A 23,651-nucleotide genomic window follows, 5' to 3' on the forward strand; every position below is an offset into this window, starting at 1 on the left:
GAGCAAGACGAAACCCCGACGCCGGCCGTGGCCGGTAGCTCACCGGCGCCAATGGCCGGGCGCCGCCATCCTGTTACGGGGACCGGCCGGCGTAGTCCCGATACCGGCCGACGCGGTGTGCTACCTGGGCTGTTACGTGTTCAGTATATGTTTTGTGCGCTATCATATAAAATTGCTGAAAACAATAAACTCAGTGAAAACAGTGAACGTGGCAGCAGACGACTCGATATCATTCTAACGTTTTAAACTTGTTTTTGTCCGTTTTTCGTGACTCTCATGAAAACGGCTGCCGGCTTGATATTTCCTCGAGTTGAGAACGCAAGTGCTTTGTCACGTGGTTTGCAGTTTTTTTTTAAATTTTATTTAAACGTCCGATGGATTCAACAAAGATAGCGATATTTGTTTACCTTTTAGTTTATACAGAGTAAGAATTGCGCGGGATTTATGTAGATTTCTTTTCAATTCACAGTACTAGGTATAATGTAGAGCGTCAAAATTAAAATGGCAAAGACTAAATAACTTAATACTTACCTATGAGGACAAGTTAACCCGATCCAATCCCATCCCTCCCAACAAGACTTCTCTAGACGTCGAACGTAGAAAGCGAGCGGAAATGCCGTACGTAGCAGATTTACAGTAGTGAAGTAAAATACAAGTTTTATTGCGTGTACCGAATGTCTCGTGACTAGCAATCTTTAAATATAATTGGGAAAAGTTATATAAATCACTCTAAGTGCACGTTACTGTTAATAAATTGTGTTACAAGTTGCAGCAAAATCAAATTACCACTAAACGTCCATCATTAACTTAGTTAAACTATTCAAATTGTAGAAGGGTTGTGAGCTGGGCTGTTAGTAAACATTATACATGCTCAAAGTCAGCGAGCAAAGTGCGGAAACGGTGGAAGAATACAGGAAACTGTATTCTTCTATCTTCTTCCACAGTTTCCTCACGTTCGTCGCTGACTTTATAGAACTATTGAAACTTCTTAAACATTTTCTTTCTTTTTTGTTCTATACATGTGCATATATATATATATATATATATATATATATATATATATATATATATATATATATATATATATATTTGTTTGTTAACGAATATTGATTTCCAATAATATATTTTGGTTGTGTAAAGTTTTCAGTGCTTCGCAGTAACCCAAATTGGCGCAAAATGAAACGTCATTTTTTACCCATGCTTGTGCGTTTAACCGGGTTATGTTCAATGTATTGTTTGACATTGGACAATCCAACGCTTTATCAACTAAACATGGGTTTAAAGTATAGATCATTACTATCAGAATACGAATAATAAATGCCGGCATTCGACACAAGTACCTTACGGAAGGCTTAGAAAGCACCATCTTCCAGACAGCAGCGAGGCGGGAAGAGAGCGGCAAAAATGACGTCGTGGGATATTGTCCAAAGCAGGGATGGGCAAAATACATGCAAATATCTATCGAAATACAAATACAAAATACTTTGTCAAAAATGTATTTAATTACAAATCTAATTACATTTCCAAAAAAGCATTTAATTACAAGATACAAATACAACCAAATGTATTTGGTCTCCTCCAAATACTTTCCCAAATAGATTCCTCAAAATTTGCGTCATCGACTTCGGGGCACCTGCAACAGGTTTCTGGGTATCTCATTTTAATTTTGCATCGCACACTCGTGAGTTAGTGTGTGTGTGTGTTCTAGTAACGTAATAGAAATATAATCACCAAAAAAAAAATGTAATCAGCTTCGACGTAATAGCCGAAAAAAGTACAGAGCTTCAAACAGCTTTTTTGTCGATTACATTTTTGGTAAAAACCAACAAAGAACCGAGACGATCAAGACGCCCAGCACTAGCTAGAGAATTTTTTATTGTTCCAACTTGCACCAGTTACGAAAATCTGGACGACCCGAGCATTTAGAATGTTCCAGGTAAAAATATAGATGGAAATCTGGCTGGAAAGCATCACAAGTTGCCGCAGGCACTTATTGAGCCAGTCTGCATGTAAACGGCGATTTGGTCACCCTTCTTGCCCTGGACTAGCATCATAAACACAAAGTCACTAAACGCTTGTGCTTGATTGAGAGACACTGCATTCTGTGCAGAACGTAGTTTCTTCCTGCTCTGGACAGTGACAATAAATTAGAGAAATGTATTTTCGCCCGCAAAATTGTATTTAATTTCAATTGTATTTGAAATACCCACGTTTTAGTATTTAAATACACGCGCAAAATACATTACCCAATTTGTAATTAAATACAAACGCAAAATACACAAAGTATTTAAAATACGTATTTCAAATACTTGTATTTGAAATACTGCTCATCCCTGCTCCAAAGTAATTAGGCAAAAGGTTTTCTTTTGGCGCGTCGGTTTTCAAAGCAAATTTTTCTTACGGTACTACCAAACGCTTGCAATATGTGTCTCTTTTGTTTCACATTTCATTGTTTATTCAACTGATAGAGACGTTAAAAATTTAAAAAAAAAACAAGGCACGGCAATTTCATGCATAGATGCTTTTTTTTCTTTTGGCAGTGTAAAAACAAAACAACTCGTAATCGACAAACGACTCAAACACTGGTTCTGTATTTCGTATTTTTGCGGCTTTCAATTCTGTATAAAAATTGATCAGTAGCTTTAGTTTTAAATATGGGAATCGAACGGTTACTCATTGCTTGTTAAGAGTGGATAAAATAGTAAACTGGAAAATGTGCTTTTTAAAAAAAATTTGCACTAGATTATTTTTGAAGAGTAGATAGGTATAAATAACCACAAAATTTTCAAACTGCCCAAGTTTAGCTTTCTAAGACGTAACCTCAGGGACTAGAAACACTAGACTACACCAGAATTTATAAAGGTCATTTTTCCATTTTGTTTCTTATTCAAAATATTTACGAAAACGTTTTTCTGCCTGCCGTTAAGGTTTATAGGCTGCTGTTGTAACATAATTGTATTGAAGTTTCAATGTATTATTGCAAAATAAATAGCACACCGCTATTTGTTCAGATAATGTAAGTGTGGTTGAATCTCATAAAACGCATCAGGTAATAAAAGAAGGCAAAAACCCATGAGAAAAAAAAAACATAAGTAATGTGTAAACATACAGCTCTAACCTGCTTTCTTAACTTGTAATCTGAATGTAACCTGCCATTGTGCTAGCTATATCATTTCCCTTCTCTGATTGATTTAAATTTGCGGAAGAAGTACGTAATCATCTAGACTTATTATATGGCATCTTAATGTACTCTATTAATATAATAAGTAAACACGCGCAACGCTGTAACACCATGTAATTGTGGTGTAAACCATAATATAATTTCAAAACGAATAAAACGCAGCCATAAAACATACACGCAAGTTTCTCAAATTATTGAGAATCAGGAACGCTGAGGATGCCTCTAAATATAATTATAAGAAGCGAGCGTATGTTTTGGCAAACTGCGGGCGCCCAGCAGGTCGTGAGCTAGTGTAGACTTAATTCTGAGCGCGCGAAGTTTTCTGCAGTGGTCTAATAATGCAATATTCTACCGGATATGTTGAGTGAGTTGAAATACTCGCTCTCTTGCCTGGCCAGAAGGACGCTGCTGCAACACGTTCTATGTGAAACGACAAAAATATTTGGACTAATATTGCTTATTTAATTTTTCTATCTGGTACTGCGAGAAATTTATTTGTTTATTGAGCTAGTTAACATTACATTTTGGCACCGCACAAAGGAACGCGCGGAGCGATAGACTTTCATGTTTACCTCAAGTCTAGTTTTATCGGATTAGGTATTTATGTGAAGGGCTGGCCCCCTCTTCCGAATTTTTCGCACCCTCTAAAGCTTCTTCTGTTGGGCCTATTGCGCGATAAGTGTGAGGGACGCCTTCAGAACTTAGACCAAGTGATTTTATACGACTTTATGTAGTAACTGGCTTATAATAACAATAATTATTATATAGGTATAAAAAAAAAAACCGAATGCGTCTTGAGAATAACCAAAGAAAAATCATGGCGTGACAGCACCCCGTCAGCTTGGTTAATGCATATATCGTGATATACTGGGGCTCAAATGAGTAAATTTTATCGAGCAACGATTGTCACATAATTGAAGCGCATCGCACTGACACCCACTCCAGCTCAGATGGCTTTATGAATATCACTCAATTTTCTCTCTAATGGTTATGATTGCCGCGTCTCTTACCATTGCAAGAAGTTTAGCTCCCTGGGTCAGTTTCATTCATCTAGGATTACGGCGCAATTTCTGGTGTTCAGTAGCTTTTTCATTCAGATTATGTAAAGCTAATACAAGTTTCGTAGTCGCCCTTTTAGGGAGCATGTTTGAAAGGCAAAAACTCTCTTATCGATGCTCTTATATCTTATTTTGTCTCATATCTTCGTGCGTTTGTATTTTTTTTGCTTCTTATACAGCAGTAACAAGATATTAACTGGTTTATTGATTTTTTAGCTGCTCTTGTATGTTCTTAGCAGTATTTGGCTATGCGCCAATGCATTTTTCTGGCGGTGATTATGGCGTACGCCGGCGAGCGCCTGGCCCCCAATGGAGCCTGCAATAATGGAAACTGCCACGTCGAAAAAGACGCGCTGGGACCACGCCGAAACACAAGACCAGCGTCATTTTTCTTTCGACATTTTTCTTAGACTTTCTTGATTGCACTTTTTTATAATTTTGCTACGCTTCTTTTTTTACTTCACACGTACTTTTGGTATAATCTTGTTTTTTTTGTTTTGGTTTAATCGTTCGATCGTTAGGTTTTTTTTCTTCTTATTTTCTATTTGGTGTAGCGCTGCATGCTGTCGTGTGCCGCGTTCGAAAACATGTTTGTCATTGGGAAAAATGGTGTGTCACCAGATAAGAATATTGTTTTTCTTTTTTATTTCAAGAAAAGATGTGTTTTGGATAGGTTCGGCATGTTGTCTTTTTATCCCATCAAAGGCCGCCCGTTTGTTTTAAGTGCATTGTCTCCTTGATTTATTTTACATAAGCGTGGTCTTGTTTTTATTTGCGAACGTGTGGTTTGTTAAAGGCCGCAGCGGCACGCCGCCATTATGCTGACAGGCAGGTGAAGAATACTATCTAGTGTGGTTCACGGTCGTTAGGCTCGCAATTTTTTGTCATTGTGATCCGATTCCGACGGGGAGGCATGTGAAAGCTTTTTTAAACCAGGGAGTATTGACTTGTTTTTATGCGCTTACATATGACTAGGTTGCTTCAACTCGCTAAGAAGAAATGCCGGTCCTCTGTGATTTATTTTATCCTTTAAGGATGAAGTAGTTTAGGAAGTAGGAAATTATACTTTGTTTTATTTTAAGTCCAAATACAGCTTACAGATTCAAACAAGGACACGCATGCTAAACGTTCAACTCAACAAAATGATTGCGCTTGCTTGGTTGGGCAGAAAAACGAGCACGTTAAACAAAATGCTGAATGTCATGACAATGTGCTTTTGACGCTCTAAGACAGGTCCCATTGGCAGGTAGGGTCAGCTGCGTCTTGACTTCAGGTGAATAGCGTCAGAGATAAGTCTCTTATGGTATAGAGAACAGGTAATCTTTCATTAAAAAGCTGCGTTTCAACACGTGGCCCGGTCACGCCATTATAACAAAGCTGACACTTCTCGCTTAATGCTGCCTAAAAAAAATAAAGTGAATTTGAAATAAACATATATTTATTTGAGCTCTGCTATGTACACCTTTTTTTTAAGTATAACTTTAATTGGTAGTCACCAATTTAAAACAATCGGACACCGACGCCGTTCATAATGGAGAGTTTGAAATTGTAAGGTTGAATTCTTCTCGTGTCAATTTAAATACAGAAAGTCATTGACCGGCGTGCTGTAATGTAATCACTACTAATTTTTAAGTTTGTAAGACCTGAAGTGAAATGTCCTATTTTACTGTTGAAGTTATTTAATTATATACAACGCTGTATTCAGATGTTATTGCGTTCTAAAGTAACGTCAAAATAAAACTTTATTTTTTGAATTTTTCTGATGCCCACTAGATAAGAACTTTCCTGAAAAGGGGCTTCGAACAGATTACGTATGATACAAATATTAAAATAAGTAGTAGCTATATTACTATTTGATATGTGTTTGGTAAAATAAGCTTGTCTAACGCTCCGAAGAGATGATGAGTTTTTTTGTTTAACGCGTTCTGCACCTTCGTCAGTGACGGTGCGCGTCGTTCGAGGTCACCCACAACAATACGACGCGGGAGCCGACGACGACATCTGGCACTGACAGACATCGGCACGGAGCGACGCCCGCCTACGCGAGGTGACGTTGATTTGGGCGAATTGCGTGAAAAACGTCCCACGTGATTGGTTCCTAATGCGGACCGCAAATGGTTGAACACCAACAACGGCGAATCAATCGCGTGGCATGGAGATACGCTTTCACGCAGAGATCCGCTGTGATAGGTGGTACGTAATTTACAGAGCAGTTTGTTTTTCCTTTCATAACACACGGTCTTACTATGATTATTCATCGAAGTCACCTGCTTAGTTGGTGTACACAATATGAACATAACAACAAAAGAAAAAAACAAAAACCTCGATCTTTGTTCATTGTTCTGTGCACTTCCTGTGAAAATATGAAAATGTTGAGAAACAGCTCTTTATCACGCACTGTCCAGCCGCTTGGAATAAGCCTAAAGATAAAGATAGATTTTAATGTTGACAGGTTTTGTTTGCTGAATCTCTTCACTCAAAAAATATACATTTGTATTTGTCGATAATAACACAAACATATGCTACTGATATTTGAATACTGACATGTGGTTATTCTAACCATCGTGCCAAAAACACTGATCACAAAGATATTATGTTCTCTAACTAATACTATCAATTACTTCAGAAAAACAGATTCAATATTGTTTTTTTGTCTCGCAGCGGTTGTCCTGCTTTTGGCCATCCTCCTTGTCGCTTGGTTAATCCCCCACTATCAGGTCGCGGGTGTTTTTTCCCCTTTCCTGTCGTGGTTGTAAGTGCACCGTCGACTTTGACAAATCGTCGGACAAACAGGGCTTTTGCTTCCTTTGTCTCGAAGCCAAAACCTGAGCAAAGTCTAGTTCCTTCCTTTTCCCGGGAGATTCCATAAAGTGCTTCCCTTGGACCAAGATACCCTTATGATATACGGCATTTGTTTTCCAAAATCCGTCGGCTCAGAGAAAGGAAGCGTCGGGTTGTGGAAACTATCTTTGTGATGTGGTTGGCTTCGATCATTTGGGGACACACATTTATCTAGTCAAACAGTGCTCTATGAATTTCTGTTGCTTGTTGTTTTCATATATTTTTGCTTAAAATTATCTTTGTTTTATCAGTTGGAGTTTTCCAGTCTCAGAAAGGATGCAGGACCTGTTTATAAATATTGCACTAAATTGAAAAAAAAAAAAAAAAAAAAAAAAAACTGAAATTATTGTTAAGAAAACGGGTAGTGTCCAAAGTAAATAAGAAGCGCGTTTTAGAGGAAGGTACACAATTTTAGCTCACGTTAACTCTAAATTTAACTCTTGCGTTAAATAACGTTCATCAAGGAAGCTTCAAAATGGTGTTTCCCGGCTGCGGTGCAAAAACCAAGCATCTCGCGCTTGAAATGTAACCAAGATAGTGTAACAATTTTTATTTGCTACGCGGAATGCGTTAAAAAAAAAAAGAAAAACACCAACAACAACTTTTGGGTTGAGAGTATCGACTGAGAGTAAGCAGCAGCATATTTGATTAAGAGAGGCATGAAGATACTTTCTTATACAATGTGAGCAAATAAAACGTTTTAATTAAGGCTGAAAATCCGGAATCTTCTCCTCGCTTTCTTTGCAAAAGCTTTATATACATTTAAACTTGAACTCTTAATCACTTGCAGACATCATGCGTTCAGAAGCTGCAGTCATCTGTTATCAGCACGAGGCTATTGATTTATCGCGAGAGTGGACTAAAAAAATCTCTAATAACGCACGTGACTTAACATATTTTTTTTGTCCCGCCACGAAGCGCGTTTTTTTTTTTAAACGTCAGTTTTCCATTTTAAGCAAAACTGAACTTTCAACGTCATTAGTTAAAAAAAAAAACACATGGTTTTAATTTAAGTAAAAAGACAGCTCTATAAACTAAAATAAAACTTTGGATTGGGCTAGTTGACTCTTTGTGATCTAGACCACTAAAAATCGCAAAAAAAGCAAGGTCGAAGAAGAAACAAATACAACACGTACCGGCGCTAACTTTCTACTGATTTAATCGAGGCAAAACACTCAGCACACATGCGCGAACACTCTTTCCCATGATGCCAACAAAAATTGGTTGCTTTTATCAGATCTGGTTGGCATGATGCGAAAGAGTGTTCACGCATGTGTGCTGAGTGTTTTGCCTTGATTAAATCAGTCGAAAGTTAGCGCCGGTTCGTGTAGTGTGTGTCTGTTCTTCGTCCTTATTTTTTTAGCGCTTTTTAGTCGTCTAGATAACTCTATAAACGTTGAAGAAACACGAATCAAAATAACGAAAAGTCAGTCCACTGCAAGACTGCCCCACTCATTTCCACGTGAGCATGGAATATACATCAGGACTCCAGGCGGAGAGGCACACCGTGCAAGAGGGCGTGCTCCTAAGGCACCGTCGAGCGTGTATTTTTCGCTCAACGCCTCTCGGGGGACCGCGAACTCCGCGAGACCTCCGCACCTTGCATTCGCTGGGTATGCGAGGAGCTGAGCGGGAATGGAAACGCCGCTCGATTATTCACGACTGGGTCAGCAAAGTAACCGCTACCAGAGGAGCAGACCTCGTGTTTCGACACATCGTTGTTGTTGTTTGATTGTTTGATTTTAATGTTGTAAGAAATATTTAGGATTGTTTAAATAGGATTGTGTTCTTTGTGCATGCAAGGGCACCGGACCCAGTCAAGCTAGCTTCTGTTAGCTTTTTGTCCGGTGTCCTCGGCATAATGTTGCTGAAATAAAGTTCAAAGTTCAAAGTTCAAAGTTCAAAGTTTTATAAAAATTCGCAGGCAAAAAAAAAAAAAGAAGAAGAAAAAGAGCAACCCCTCTTCGAAAGCATGATTCGGTTGCGAGAAGGCGAATTGGAGTGAGGATGGCCTTGGGGTACTGCCATTTTGGACTCGGGTATTCTTGAGGTGAATTCGCAAGCTGGGACTAGGTATAGAATTGCTGATAAACGGGGGTTGAAAAATATAAGAACAGGTAACATATTTTGGTATATCATTGGAGTTGCACACGGAAAGGTCAACCGTAAGGCATTTTCGCAATAAAACATTGGCTCCCAGTCCAAGGCTTATTAATAATATGTTATAATAAAGAGCTAGGCACTATTACTATAAAGAAAACCTTAATAAAAATATTTGAACGTTTAATGTGATTAGCGTATCTAATTCGTAATATTAGCGCACTTACTGCAATAATTTATGAATATTTGTTCTAAATTATCTGCATTCTGTATAGTACAAGCTGCCCGCATTGCGGCCTATGAAGTTGAAGCGCTTTTCAACATCTGTGCTTAAGCTCTATTTTTTCTTGCTCGAAAATTATGAGTAGTAAATATAAGCACTATATTGAAATGCGTGTTTTGGCCAATATAATACCGTTCCAAAATAACATTGTAGTCGTTCGTTAATATAGCGCAATTTACTACTCAAGATTACCTCACCGGTTCTTTAAACCCTCCGTTTTTATTTCGATTTAAAACATGTTTCCTTTGACTAGGGTAGAAACATTTTGAACGCACAGTCAGGTTGTGTCGTAGCCCTGTCCGCTTCTAAGTTATTTCATGGATTAGTTATTTGTCTACTAAATTTGAAGATAGACCGTTCCACGCTGAAGGAAGCCAAGGAAAGCTAAGCTGGCGCCATATTTTTTTGGCGCTCGAGTGTTAGGACATCGAAGTTAAAAAAAGAGCGTGGAGATTCGCTGACGTCGTCTTAGAAAACAAATAGCCCTTTAGTCACAGAGCAATTGAGTCGCGCTAAAAATCTTAGGACCCACCAATAACTAAACTTAAATCTTACCACTTAAAAGTGATATGCGCCGGCGTTTAGAATTTCTAGCAAATTTATATAACATATAATATTTTAAACGGAGGCTCAGGAAGTTAATGCAATATTAAATATATCCCAGGTAGCACGCCAGAGGAATGCCCAACTTGGGCAAAGGTCTGGCAAACATAAGGGCCCAACTTTGGCGCAGTTAGGTTTTTGCACCATGGCATTCATCAGTGCCAAAGTACGGTGCCTAACTATAGCCTTAGTTGGGCGATCCTATGGCATGCCAAAGTTTGGCTCTTCTCCGGTACGCCAGAGGAGTGCCAAAGTTGGAGCCGTACTTGAGCCATAACTGCCATAGTAAATCCTAATCTGGGAATTCGGGGCGTGCCAAGGTTTGGCATTTCTCTGGTCTGCCAGAGGAGCGCCAAAGTTGGTGCCATACTTCAGCCATAACTGCCAGAGCAACGCCTAATTTCGGTATTTGGGACGTGCCAAGATTTGGCGTTTCTCTGGTCCGCCAGAGGAGCGCCAAAGTTGGTGCCATACTTCAGCCATAACTGCCAGAGCAGCGCCTAATTTCGGTATTTGGGACGTGCCAAAGTTTGGCTTTTCTCGGGTCCGCCACAGGATTGCCGAAGTAGTGCAATACTAGAGCTATAACTGCCAGAGCGATGCCCAATTTGAGTATTTTGGACATGCCAAAGTGTGGCGTTGCTCTGGTCCGCCAGAGGAGCGCTAAAGTTGGTGCCAGATTTGAGCCATAACTGCCATAGTAAAACCTAAACTGGGAATTCGGGGCATGCCAAGGTTTGGCGTTTCTCTGGTCCGCCAGAGGAGCGCCAAAGTTGGTGCCATACTTCAGCCATAACTGCCAGAGCAACGCCTAATTTCGGTATTTGGGACGTGCCAAGGTTTGGCGTTTCTCTGGTCCGCCAGAGGAGCGCCAAAGTTGGTGCCATACTTCAGCCATAGCTGCCAGAGCAACGCCTCATTTCGGTATTTGGGACGTGCTAAGGTTTGGCGTTTCTCTGGTCCGCCAGAGGAGCGCCAAAGTTGATGCAATAATTCAGCCATAACTGCCAGAGCAACGCCTAATTTGGGTATTTCGGACACGCCAAAATTTGGCGTTTCTCTGATACGCCACAGGAGTGCCGAAGTGTGCCATACTTGAGCCATAACTACGAAAGCAACGCCTAATTTCGGTATTTCAGCCTCGCCGAGTTTGGCTTTTCTCTGGTCCGCCACAGTTGTGCCAAAGTAAGTGCCAGACTTGAGCCATAACTGCCGCAGTAAATCTTAATCTGTCGATTCGGGGCATGCCGAAGTTTGGCTCTTTTCTGGCTACCCACTGAAGTGCCAAGTAAGTGCCAAAAGTGGTAAAGAAAGCCGAGAGGCCAGCCCAAGTTTCGAATATCTCTGGTGTGTCACAGAAGTGCTCTTTTACGCGTCCCAGAAGAGAAATAAAATAAATAAGCGTTGGAAGCACGATAGTAAGATGTCATCACCTCCGTTCCCAAGCAGCACGGCAATACTTTGCAGTATCGTGCCAGTGCCGGCCGAAAGTCGGTTCCAATATCGCTCAACTGTCCAGTTTTGCACCACCATTTGATACCCGGCAGGTATTGCCGTACAGCTGTTTCGCCCCGGCCTAGCGTTCACGTAATATTGTGCGAAAACTCTACGATGCGTCTGCTTCGTATTGGCCGAACGTCGTGCAAGTATGTGTACGTTGCATGTCATTTGTTGCATATCCAATCACTTATACGGACAAACAAATTTTTTCGATCGCTTCCAGAAGTTTATTAAACAACTATCATTACACACAGTGTATTCTCAACATATTTACAAGGTCACACTTCTCCGTAAAACGAAAAGCAAATTATAAAATACAATTAACACTGTCCTCATGCCAAGCAAAACTCATCACACGTAAAACCGCGGAGAATGAAAGGAAAGCAGGACGACTATCAGAATCATGCTTGCAGTGCACTTACTAATAAAATAGCGATATCATGTAATCCTTGATAGATGCATAATCCAACTCAGGCACCCCACAAACACATTCGAGGAAGAAGGTTGCGCACATTCAACTGACGTCTCGTCGTCGGCGAAGAGCAGTTTTTGTCGAAGCGTGTCCAACAAACACATCACAAGTATTCCACGAACTCCGGTGCAAAAAATGACTGTTACCGAAAAATTGGCATGGACGTATTCGGACCGTTTACGAAGAAAAAACACGGCCGCGTCTGCAACGCACGAAAGCAACAGAACACTGAAGAGCCCAGTTCGAAAACCGGACCTACGTGGCCTGCTTATTTCTATAACTAGGCAAACGGCGAAAACGACAGCCCCGGAGATCCCATCAGCGTGACAGAGAAAGTCACGTGACAAATTTTCGTCCAAACGTTTTTGTCCTACGCGTCCTATCTAGAGAGGTCACGCTGAGCCACGCGTTTCGCTTCATCCTTTTGATTTGCTTAAAGCGGCTGTCGAGCTCGCTGACAGCCACACGAAGACGCAAAACCAGGTGGGGAGGATTTGCAAAAGGCGAGGTCGAAGGGGCATCAACAACGCATAAAAGGAAAGGCCGCTTCTGCCGGTGACCTTGTCGCCTTGCCTAGCCTGTCAGCGTTCGGCTTCAAGTCCGAACTCGTCGACCCGCATGGACGTCAGGACACCAATTTGACATTGACAAGGCATCGACCTTGGAGGGGAATAAAAGGTGGGAACCGAGGAAGCTGCTGGAATCTTGGTTCATCCAGAACGACAAACGCGGAAGTGATTCATCGCTGGTAAACAAGAACCGTGGCCCCCTGCCGGACGTGTACACAAACTTTATGCCTAAATAGCCGAACTTTTTTGTGCGACTCTCACTCGCTCTGTGCTCTACTGAAGATGCCTCCCGCATTGGAGGCGCAACGTTTAATTAAATTGTTATTTTTGTTATGTCAAGCCGTTTTTGTTATTACATAAATTAGGAGCGCAACCGGGACATTTTCTCCCGTGAATGACGATCGGGTGCTTGGACTCCGAAGCAGCTCTTTCGGCGTTCATTTGATGTTCTCGGAGTCGGTCGTTGAGGCATCGCCCCGTTTGCCCGATGTACCTGGTCCCGCAGGACAGGGGGATCGCGTACACTTCCTTCGCTTCCTCTCCTTCCGCCAAGATTTCTCTTTCCGGTACTCCCACGGAGCGGGCGGGTTTCGAGGTTGAAGCCGAAAATAAAGTTCGCTCTTTCCACTTTTTTTTTGCGTTTCCTCCTCTCCTGCCCTCCTTTCCTCCCTTCACCGCCCTCCCCCGAGGGGCCAACGCGGAGAATGGATTAGGAGACGCCTCCGTTAATCCGGCATAACCCGCCGTAGAGGGGGCGTGCTGCTTGACTAAAGATTATAACGCTGCACAAAAAAAAAAAAAATAAATAAATAAATAAATAAAAAAAAATAAAAAATAAAAAACGTCGCGGGCAGCGATTTAATGCGCTTTGCCGGATGCGTAACGCTTCGCCCGCCTTGAACAAGCTGGTATGCATTGGACTAACATTTTTCGAAGCGCGGCAGGTTTAGTGTAGGTCCTATCATAATGGTCCTGCAAGACTTCCCTGTCCGCCACAAGCTAGCCAATAATTCAAGGACATAACGACGGCAGCGTATTCAAACAGTGTAAAATAAAATGTATATAATATTTATAAGAACACCATCGTCTTCACTGCTTGGCTTTCAAATTTTTAGCGCCGCAAATAATCGTAATCAAAATATTTTTATAATTGAAGACCCCTCGTCGTGCATCGAACCCAAAATTACGCTTACGTGAAACATGATTCGGCGCGAGAACAACTCGAGTCACCGTAATTTTTTTTTTTAACGTGGATTTTGTTTTTTAATCTAACTGAGGTACCACTGGCAGAACACGAATCGCATACTTGGAAGGATCTGAAAACTCATATAGCTGGTTGAGTGAATGCAATACTATCGCATTCGTTGAAGCTCGATTTGTTGATTCGAACTTCAACAAATCACACGCACCCATTCTCCCTATTTATGTTTACCCAGTCATAGTCGTTCCCTCACGATGCAATACGAGTACAAGTAACGGCAGTTTATGCAATGTTGACGATACACAGCCGTGATCGCACGGTTTTTAGAAGCACTATAGAACGAGCACAAGCGTCTAATTTCGGTACTCTGATTGATTTCTGTCTTCCCGCCGTGACACCACACGACAAAAGCGATTTCGTTCCGTCTGTGAAACTAGGAACAAAGAAATCAAGATATAATCCCGTAATAAAACAACGCGAAATGGATCTCTGCAGCCAATACCCAACCGTTCGCGAGGTGACTGGGCAAAAGCATATATTACTTCCGTGCCTTTACCCTCTGCGCACCGCCAGAGAGAGTCATACAAACTCCTTTGCGCTATTATCAACACGATTGCGTTTGCAAGCCGATAGTTTGACTCGGCTGGGATTCGTCCCTTCTGACTTTCATAGCTCTCTATGAAACCAGAAAGGTAGATACTTTTCTCCATTGGGTTGGTTTGCCCGGGGCCTCCAGTTATTTACGGCCAAAATCACACTAGAGGCGCTTCAGCAATGTTCACTCTGCTCGACACACGTGCTCCTTAAAAATGCCTGTCGTCAACCCTTTCCCAAAAGATACTTGAAGAGCCAATCTTAGAGACCGACGGATAACGAGGCCTTAGACCTCAAAGAAATTATAACACAAATTTGGCGTCGTCATTCCCAAACTGGTTGCCGGACGAAATCCAGGGTTGGTAATAGTAACATAACATACGTACGGCAGAATTCCCTGCCATAAATAAAACGATTTGGCTAACGCCAATGTAACGCGAAATAGGTGCATAGAGTTTTGCGATAGGAAGCGTAAACCGAAAAAAAGGAAAAAGAAAGAAAGAAAGAAAGAAAGAAAGAAAGAAAGAAAGAAAGAAAGAAAGACTGAAGAAAAGGAGAAATCGGAAAAAAAAAACCTCTGGTGACTTGGCCAAAAAAAAATTCTGTTCATGTGATTTTTTTTGTCACGTGACCAAACAAAAAAAAAAAAACGAAAAAAAAAATAACACGAGAAAAAAAAACCATCCCCTGCCCGGTTTCGAAGCTAGGCCCTCTTGATCGTGAAACTAGCGCGCTATCCGTTGCGCCAACATAACTTTTTTTTTCTTTCTTTATTGCAAGTTGCGCCAACATAACTCTGCCTGTGATGCTCACGCATTCCCACATCATAGGCGAAAGCTTAGGTGCCTTCGCAGTTTTTCATGCATGTGTTATTTTTATTTGTGGCAAGAGTTCACGTCCAGAATGCTTTTAGAGTTTTCGACCAAAACGAGTTTTCTTCTTCCGAGTCACCTTCTAGAACCAGTAGACTGCACTGGGTCGTCCGGCTAATCAAGCAGCTATTTTCAAATTCTCTGGCGTGCCCGTCCTCGGATCCGAGGTCGCCGTTTGACAAGCTTAACTTTCTTCCACCTTTTAGCCGGAACCCCACGGCAGCTTTGTTCCGTCCCCACTCCCTCTCAAGAGGATGGCTCGCCCCGAGGCTAATCCCATTCTCTAAATCTCTTTTCATCCAACCCTTGACCTTTCCCTCCCCGTCCCCCGGCTTCGGGAGAGAAGGTTCTTCTCTGCAGAACGTCCCGTTTGTACAGCGGCCTTTGAAGTTCAAAGATTGTCCTGTCTTTATCGTCCCTTTTGTGTCTCCACTTTTTAATGTTTAAAAAGTATCAACACGCTAAAATAGTACAATTTCCGGGATTTCATTTTCATCCCCCAAGTGTGATGCGGGAACCGCGCCATAGAGCCACGGTCGTTTCCGCACTTTGTTATCGCTAGGATTTGACAGTGCTCAATCACGATGCAAGACACGCACAGAGCCACGCTCGCTTTTGCAATGCGCCGCCTAAAGGGGTGTCCAAACAGGACACGACTCCGACAAATCGTGAAAATTGAAGCGGGCTTGAAGCGGGCGCGTCCGCTTCAATTTTCACGATTTGTAGGAGTCGTGCGTTTTGTAGTGTCCTGTTCGGACACCCCTCAATAATGATATATCTTGTTGAGACGTGCGCACATCCGTCTTGCGCAGTGTTAGCTCAACGGCAGCACTTTCTGTAAAGGCGGATTCACACCGGGGACAGCAGTCGCGCGATCCAACTAAATCGCATCCCCCCCCCCAAAAAAAAAATAAAACAAAGTAATTAGTTGGTCAATTTGGCGTGCGCGATGAGCGAGTCCAATGCCTTCGTTGGCGAGTCGCGTCTCAAAAACTCGCTCCGAACGCCGTTGGTTGGCTCGGCCTCTCCGCGACTAGAGTGCATCGCAAAACGTCGGGTCAGCAAGCGACTGCTCAAAACCCGTCACTTTTTGCCCGCGATGGTCGCTTTTGCGATGAAAGTTATGGCGCGACTAGATCGCGTCGCCGGTGTGAACGCGCCATAATGTCGAACCAGTCTCACGGCGCGTCCCGATATTGGCTTGTGTACCTACGCGCGAGTAAAACATCTGGCACAATTTGCGTTTGCAAAGCCTGCTCCAGCTGCGTCAAAACATTCAGCCAACCTTTGGACTGCAGAAATCAAGAGACAACCAAAATAAGATAAAGTTGCCAGCCGAATAAAACTTGATTTCTATTTAATTAAGATGAAGACCCCCGCGTACATCAAATACCTCATCAGCCGAACTCCAAGGCAGTAAGCCTAGTTCTGGCACTTGTTTGGCACCTTTGGCCCGTCGCTGCCAGATCACAGCCAAACTATCGGGAAGCGAAGCCTAACTTGGGCACTCGCTTGGCGACTTGGGCCCAAAGATGCCAGATCTCAACCGAACTACAAGGTAGTAAGCCTAACTCTGGCACATCTGTGGCGATTTTGGCCCGAATGTGCTAGGTGACAGCCGAACTGTCAAAAAGTGAAGCCTAACTTTGGCATTAGTTTGGCGATTTTGGCCCGAAAATGCCAAAGCTCTGCCGAACTACAAGGTAGTAAGCCTAACTCTGGCACATCTGTGGCGATTTTGGCCCGAATGTGCCTGGTGACAGCCGAACTGTCAAAAAGTGAAGCCTAACTTTGGCATTAGTTTGGCGATTTTGGCCCAAAAATGCCAAAGCTCTGCCGAACTACAAGGTAGTAAGCCTAACTCTGGCACATCTGTGGCGATTTTGGCCCGAATGTGCCAGGTGATAGCCGAACTATCAAAAAGTGAAGCCTAACTTTGGCATTAGTTTGGCGATTTTGGCCCAAAAATGCCAAAGATCTGCCGAACTAACGGGCAGTAAGCCTAAATCTGGCATTTGTTAGGCGATTTAGGCCCGAAGATGCCAGATAATAACCGAACTACCCGGCAGCGAAGCCTAAGTTTGGCACTTGTTTGGCGAATTAGGGCCAAGATACCCAGACTGTTGCCAAGGGAGGTCAGGTTTGGCACTACTTTGGCTTCTTCGGGCTTTTTAATGCCCTAAACTGCCAGACGCAAGCCAAGTTTTGGCCCAGAACTCGGTGCTGCCTGGGATGTGTGTTTATATTATTATTTCTGAAGCCACACATGTAAATGTTTAGGCACGTGAAAGTCCTAGCAAGTAGCTACCTATTTTTGTGCACGCAATAATGAAAAAAAAAGCGTTCACATTGCAGCGTTGACAAAATAAAAAAAAAACTCTTGTTTGTTACAACGTAAGAACTGTGCAAAATGCGTCACCTACAAAACTTTTTTTCAGGACAATGTTTAAAGCACTGATGCATAAAAAATTCCCTATTATTCATAAAAAAACAGTGCGTTAGTATTGAGCTGCATAAGCCGGCTATTTTCTATAAGGAACTTGGGAATGTAAGGATCGTCTATCTTCTGTAGTTCTTATGTTGCGGTACATTTTATACATAAACCGACAGAAGCCCTACAATAGAAGTGTATCACGTTGTGTCTCCTGTAGTTATGTGAATACACACGTGTTTGAAACTGCTCTGTGCTGTGTCATCTCCCAGAAAATCCGTCACTAATGAAGTCACCATGTTTAATCTACGGCAGCAAGCTTGTACCGTTTTTTATAAAATATACGTTGACATAATATTTATATCTTTACTTTTAATGTCAATAAACATCCGCAATAAATATTTAACTCGAATATTCTTAATGGCTTTGGCCCCTTCCCATTCTGGAAAAAACTCTACAAATGTTTTACGGTATTCTTTCGAAAATTATTTTGCCAAATGCATCTTAAAAAGCTACTGCAAACCGAGATTCAACTCACGAGTAGAATCGGGTACAACCTTATATGCACTTCAAGGAACAAACAGGTCAACTATTTAAAACATGTTCAAAATCGACACCTTAGCAACAGTGCTGTGCACGTCACAAAAATAGGTAACAAAGCGGCATATGTTATTAGTTCAACAAATAGTAACGCGTTACCGAGATTCGTTACTGTCCTCCAAATGTAAGAAAGTAGCGTTACCGTTGCTTAAAAAATGAACGTATATGTTTTTTTATCGTTACTTCAGATTCCAATATTATTTGACCGCGAGCAAACCGCGAATACGCATTTCGGCAATAGTTATTTTTTTACTAAAGAAGATTCTTAAAATGTATGATATTTATTTTACAAACTTGTAAAATATATTCTATGGGTAGGTTGAGTTTGGTGATCCAATGAAGGATTTAAAAAAAATCCCGAGGTGAAGACAATATTAATCGCCCTTTTCGTCTCATTCTTTTAAATGCAAATTAATTTGAAGCTATTCTAAAAGCAACATTAATAAAAATACCGAGTAGAGTAATGTGATAGAGGATACGTAATGTAACAACGATAATACTGTACGTTTTAGGCATCTATAATTTTCACAAGTACTTAAGAGCGTTACTGAAAAACATAACTCAGTAATCTCGTTGCTTGTAACGCGTTGGTTCCAACACTGCTCAGCAATACGCCGTTTTCCTACAAAGGTTATTGTCGCACCAAACTAGAAGCTATACAATCGAAAGAGCATCGAGTTCTGCTGTGCCTCTTCAGTTTACTCGAAAAACAAAAGGTGGGAATAGAAAAACCGATATTTGAAATCCGCACTACGACTACCCGAGATTCTCACTAGAAGATAAGTGCGCGAACGTGGTGCAGGTCGAACTGTCCACCCTTGCAGTCTTTACCAAGTCACGTCCGTAAAACGTGCGAACCTTTTTGCCTTCCTGGATTTTCCAGCAAAATCTTCGCCACAAATCCTTTCGCGCTTGACCATTTTCTGTTCTCCGAAATGGTTTCATTGCTTATGCGCTCCGCGTGGTGCCATCGATATATGTGTTCAGCGGAAGGGGCATCATCCACGTCCTACCTTCCAAACATTTACAAGCGCAAAAAAAAACACAAAAAACCACATGCAGCGTTTGTTTTTGCGAAGAGACAACAACGGGGCGGTGCGGAACGTGAGAAGAATGGGGTTTGCCTGTTAATTCACTGCTGGTTTTATTGATGTAACTTTTTACTTCACGCGTAATATATTTTTTTTTTTAAGATGGGTTATTAATGATCGTTCGATCCTGCTTGAGCCTAAGCGGTTTTGTAGCTCATAAAAGTCTGAGATGTACGAGGAGTTGCCCTATTGAACATTGCGTGTTATGTTCTAACAACTTCGAAGCTTGAAACAGAATGCCACCGTACTCATGCGTTAGAATATAGAAAAAGTGAAGCAATATATGTATCTAAAGACAAATAGACAAGGAGTGCAGGCATTCACTCCGCAGTTATCTGGATTTGATCGATGAAGTTTAGTTTAATACGGGATAATATTCTATTTTGGTATGGTCCACTTTTCGGGAACTTGCGTCGTAAAAAAATCTGGATGAGTTGTTCAGCGTTACTTTGTGTGGACAGCGGTTCATTATCATCAGAAGCGTGGGAATAAAAACATACCTCATTTTAAAATTAGATTCGTCAAACTGAACCCGCAATAAAACTAAATCCGTAAGGTTTTTGTTTTTTTAATATCATAATTTCGTACTTTTACTTGCATCCCAAAAATACAACTCGTTCTTTGGGAGGATCGACACAAGAAAACCCGATGTTTTTGTTGACGAGGACATGTTTTTTGGTCTCTAAATACAGATCCGATTTTGCCACGTGGTTGTCGCATAAAGATCACACTTTGCTTCTACTGTGGCGTAGTACAAAAAAAAAAAAAAAAACTATTCGTCATTTGTGTTGTTTGTCGCTTAGACGAATTAAAACAAAAATGTCGGCATTTCGAATAAATAAAACAAAAACGGGATCGCGTCCCCAAACACCACAAGTAGTGTCTGCTTGATATACAGCGTCCCTTAAAGAGCCTCGGACGCCTTGACGTTGTATCGAGTATCGGAAAAGATCCACAGGGTGGCGCGCTCAATCGCACGTTATCTATATGTGGAATACGTACTTTGTCATCTTCTTTTCTTTCTGATTGTATAACAGGGAAAGCGAATTGCATTGCTGTTTTGCATTTTAGCGATTACACTATTTTTTATGTGCTTCTACGCCTACTAACTTCTAGGCAACTCTGTTTCATATCTCCGCGCGTTGCGCCGAGTAAAACAAATATATTGTTGTTTTTTCACATAGGCTCGATGTAGGGTGGTTGAAGTGAAGTTTTTTCAAACTAATTTAAATATTCACGAAACTTTTTGATGCTATGAAAAAAAAATATTCAGACAGAAGACTTAACATTTTTAGTCCTGTTGTGACGCTGTTGGGTAATATTCGCCGTTCAAGCTGCGTCGCTATGCTGTTTGTGTGTGTCATTTGTCTTAGAGAAAAGTGAAGTGCGAGTCTATTTTTTATTCGTTTATATTAGCTAATCCTTATTCTAAATGTGCTGAATTTGTTTAAAGTTAAGAGATTTTTTTATGAATTGTAGAATGGGAGATAAATTACTTTTCGCAGAACCGGGTATTGGAAGATTATATGGCATTGAAGGAGAAGGGAAACAGATGGCATAGAAGGAGAACGGAAACACATGGCATAACGCCTTTAAAACACAAAGGGCTGCGCTGAATTACGGGTATCTGAGTTCAGCGGAATTTTCTTCCGTGCTCCATATATGTTTTTTTTTTCGTAACTTCCTTATTCTTAGATGTACTAGATAAACGAAATGCCATTAAAACGGTATTCTCAACTCTAAAGGCAGGTTGCTGCTACAAGTTTCCTACTTTCTAAAAAAAAAAGCGAAGGCAATAAACGCAAATTTATTTTATAATTTGATATTTTTAACGTTTCTATACAACTAGTTTCAGCTTAGCAACACTTGTTGTTAAGGTAGTTGGTTCACTGTAGTGAGCAAACTTGCATGCGCAATCACATATAACGAACACAAAGAAGTGGACAAGCACAAGAGCAACTTTCAACTTGTTTTACACGCGGCCAAGCGACCGCGAGAAGTTCACAAGGAGCGTGCGTGCCAAATTAACTGTATCAACCCCTATAAGAAGTAAAATTCCCTGTTAAACAAAGAAATCAAAATGTCGCAAATACAGGTATTTCCATTTTTCTTTATGTAAATCGTCTCCATCAGCTCTCTTGCTGTAGTATTTGCTACTGCTCAGGATCTGGATCTGGTGCAATTTGTGGAGCACACATACATGCCCCACAATGCATGGGCAAGTGGGCATTTCTTTTATTTTTTATCGATAAGTAATGCTCCCGTGCCCCGACATTGACGCAACGTCCCATTTGACCAATGTAGAATTTCTCCCACGTGAGCGGAACCTCGTACACCACTGCTGTGGAGCATTTTTCATAGGGCCATACCTGCCTTTTTTTGCGGAAGCGTGTATTTCCCTCTTATTTTCTCAAGGAAATCATCGAACAAAGGTCTGCATGCTTGCGTGGTGAAGGAAGGGAGATAGACACATCGTACCTGTTCGCTGCCTGCCTCAGGCCGTGGGAAATGTGATGCAAAAAAGGCACCACCTCTTGTTTCCACTTCTGCTTGCCATTTTTCCCCTGGCTCCTCGTTTCTTGGCGCACCGGTTATGGTGGGAACATCTGGGGCTGGCTATCTTTTTATGCCTTTTTTAGTGTATGTGTGCGTGTAGAAACGGGGTTCTCGCGGCTATATTGGGTGTCTTGCATTCATATTCACTTTTATATGTTTGTATTTATTTATTTATTTATTTATTTTCAACAATCCTTTTACCGTGGCTGAAATCTCGGAATGCTTATGGGAATCTCGGGATGACTTGACCGTGGCGTTTTTAGTGTTATTGATCCGCTGGTGCGTGAGGCAAGAAACTGACCAGTTATCAACCTCAGTCCTTACACCAAAGGAATGGGAGAAAAGGAGGTGGTATTGATATGAAAAGGATAATGAATGAAGTAAACCCAGAAATACCCCAAGAAGCTCTTTTCTTTATATATGCTCCCCTACACTAGAGAACGTTCGTCGTAAACCTTGTATTACGCTTGCTAGGAGTGGACCGTGACTTGAAGCTTGAGAAGCCATTCTTTTTGTTTTTGTTGTTGTTTATTCTTTCTTTTAACTTTCTGTATCGCTCGCTCTCTTCGTCCTTGCCCTCCTACGGTGCTTGATTGATGTTTCTCAAGCCCAATCTGTCGCTGTCCGACTGCAGTTCGGAAAACACGTACACGACAACCCGGAAGAACAGCGGCAATTCCCGCATTTCGTGTCAAGTTTTATTTGTTCTTCATTTCTCAAGGTCAAGGCGCAAGTTTGAGCGTCGTCTTCTACCTTCACCTGTGTTTCGGCATCGTCGCCAGCCTGACGCGTTATGTGAAAGTTTCTGGGTCAAGGCGTTTTTGCCTCTCAAGCTTCTTGCGTCCTTAGGTCGTCATTAATTAACTTTAAATATTTTAAATTTTAATTTCCCCTAAATCTGCACGCTCGCTGGAGTCTTAATATTATAGATGTGTGCACTAGGTGAAGTTTAGAGTCAACGCAATACGTACGACTCTCAGGCACAAATGACACGCGAACTGCTGAGCGCGTAGCTTCTAATACGTGCTGCGCCAAATGGAGGCTGATAGAACTGAGGAAAGAAAAGGAGAATCTCACCATAGTGTGGTCCTACTTGGATGTGCATACACTCGCTGAGTCTCTATAGACGTTTGCAAGGACGACTTCTAGGTGCCGCCATCTTGCTGGTGGTTTGGGAAGATCGTCTGATAGTTGAGCATTGTTGAGGCGTACCCGCGCTTTCCGGAGTGGCGCCCGGGGTCCTCCAGAAAGCCTTCCATCCGCGGTTGCCAGACAAGCTTTCGAAGCGCGGCTGCTTGCAAGCGCATATAGAGCCCAACTTTATCAGTTCCCACGGGCCTCCAGAAAGCGCCGCATACAAGGCGTTCCGCCGTTCGCGTGTTATTTGTTGTCGGTAGTACATAGGAGTGAAACGCCATCAACTCAGAAGGACGCGTCTCACGCTGCTCGTTTTAGAAGTCAATAATTAATCGCAAAAAAAGTTTAATAACCATATCGACTTCAACATTCTGATTGAAATAAACGCTAGTAAACCGAAGAGGCCAAATGAAAAGCATCAAGAAGACTAAACGTTCGTGGCATGGAAACCCAAACTGCTTATAACACCGAGCGGAAACCTATGTGGAGCGGAAGTTCGTTTGCGGTTCGCACAAGGGTTTCGATATTAACAGAACGCCGAGCTTTTCTTGACTGATTACCC

This window comes from Ixodes scapularis, unplaced genomic scaffold (genome assembly GCF_016920785.2).
Source record: "Ixodes scapularis isolate PalLabHiFi unplaced genomic scaffold, ASM1692078v2 PGA_scaffold11__112_contigs__length_91849675, whole genome shotgun sequence".
Classification (NCBI taxonomy): domain Eukaryota; kingdom Metazoa; phylum Arthropoda; class Arachnida; order Ixodida; family Ixodidae; genus Ixodes; species Ixodes scapularis.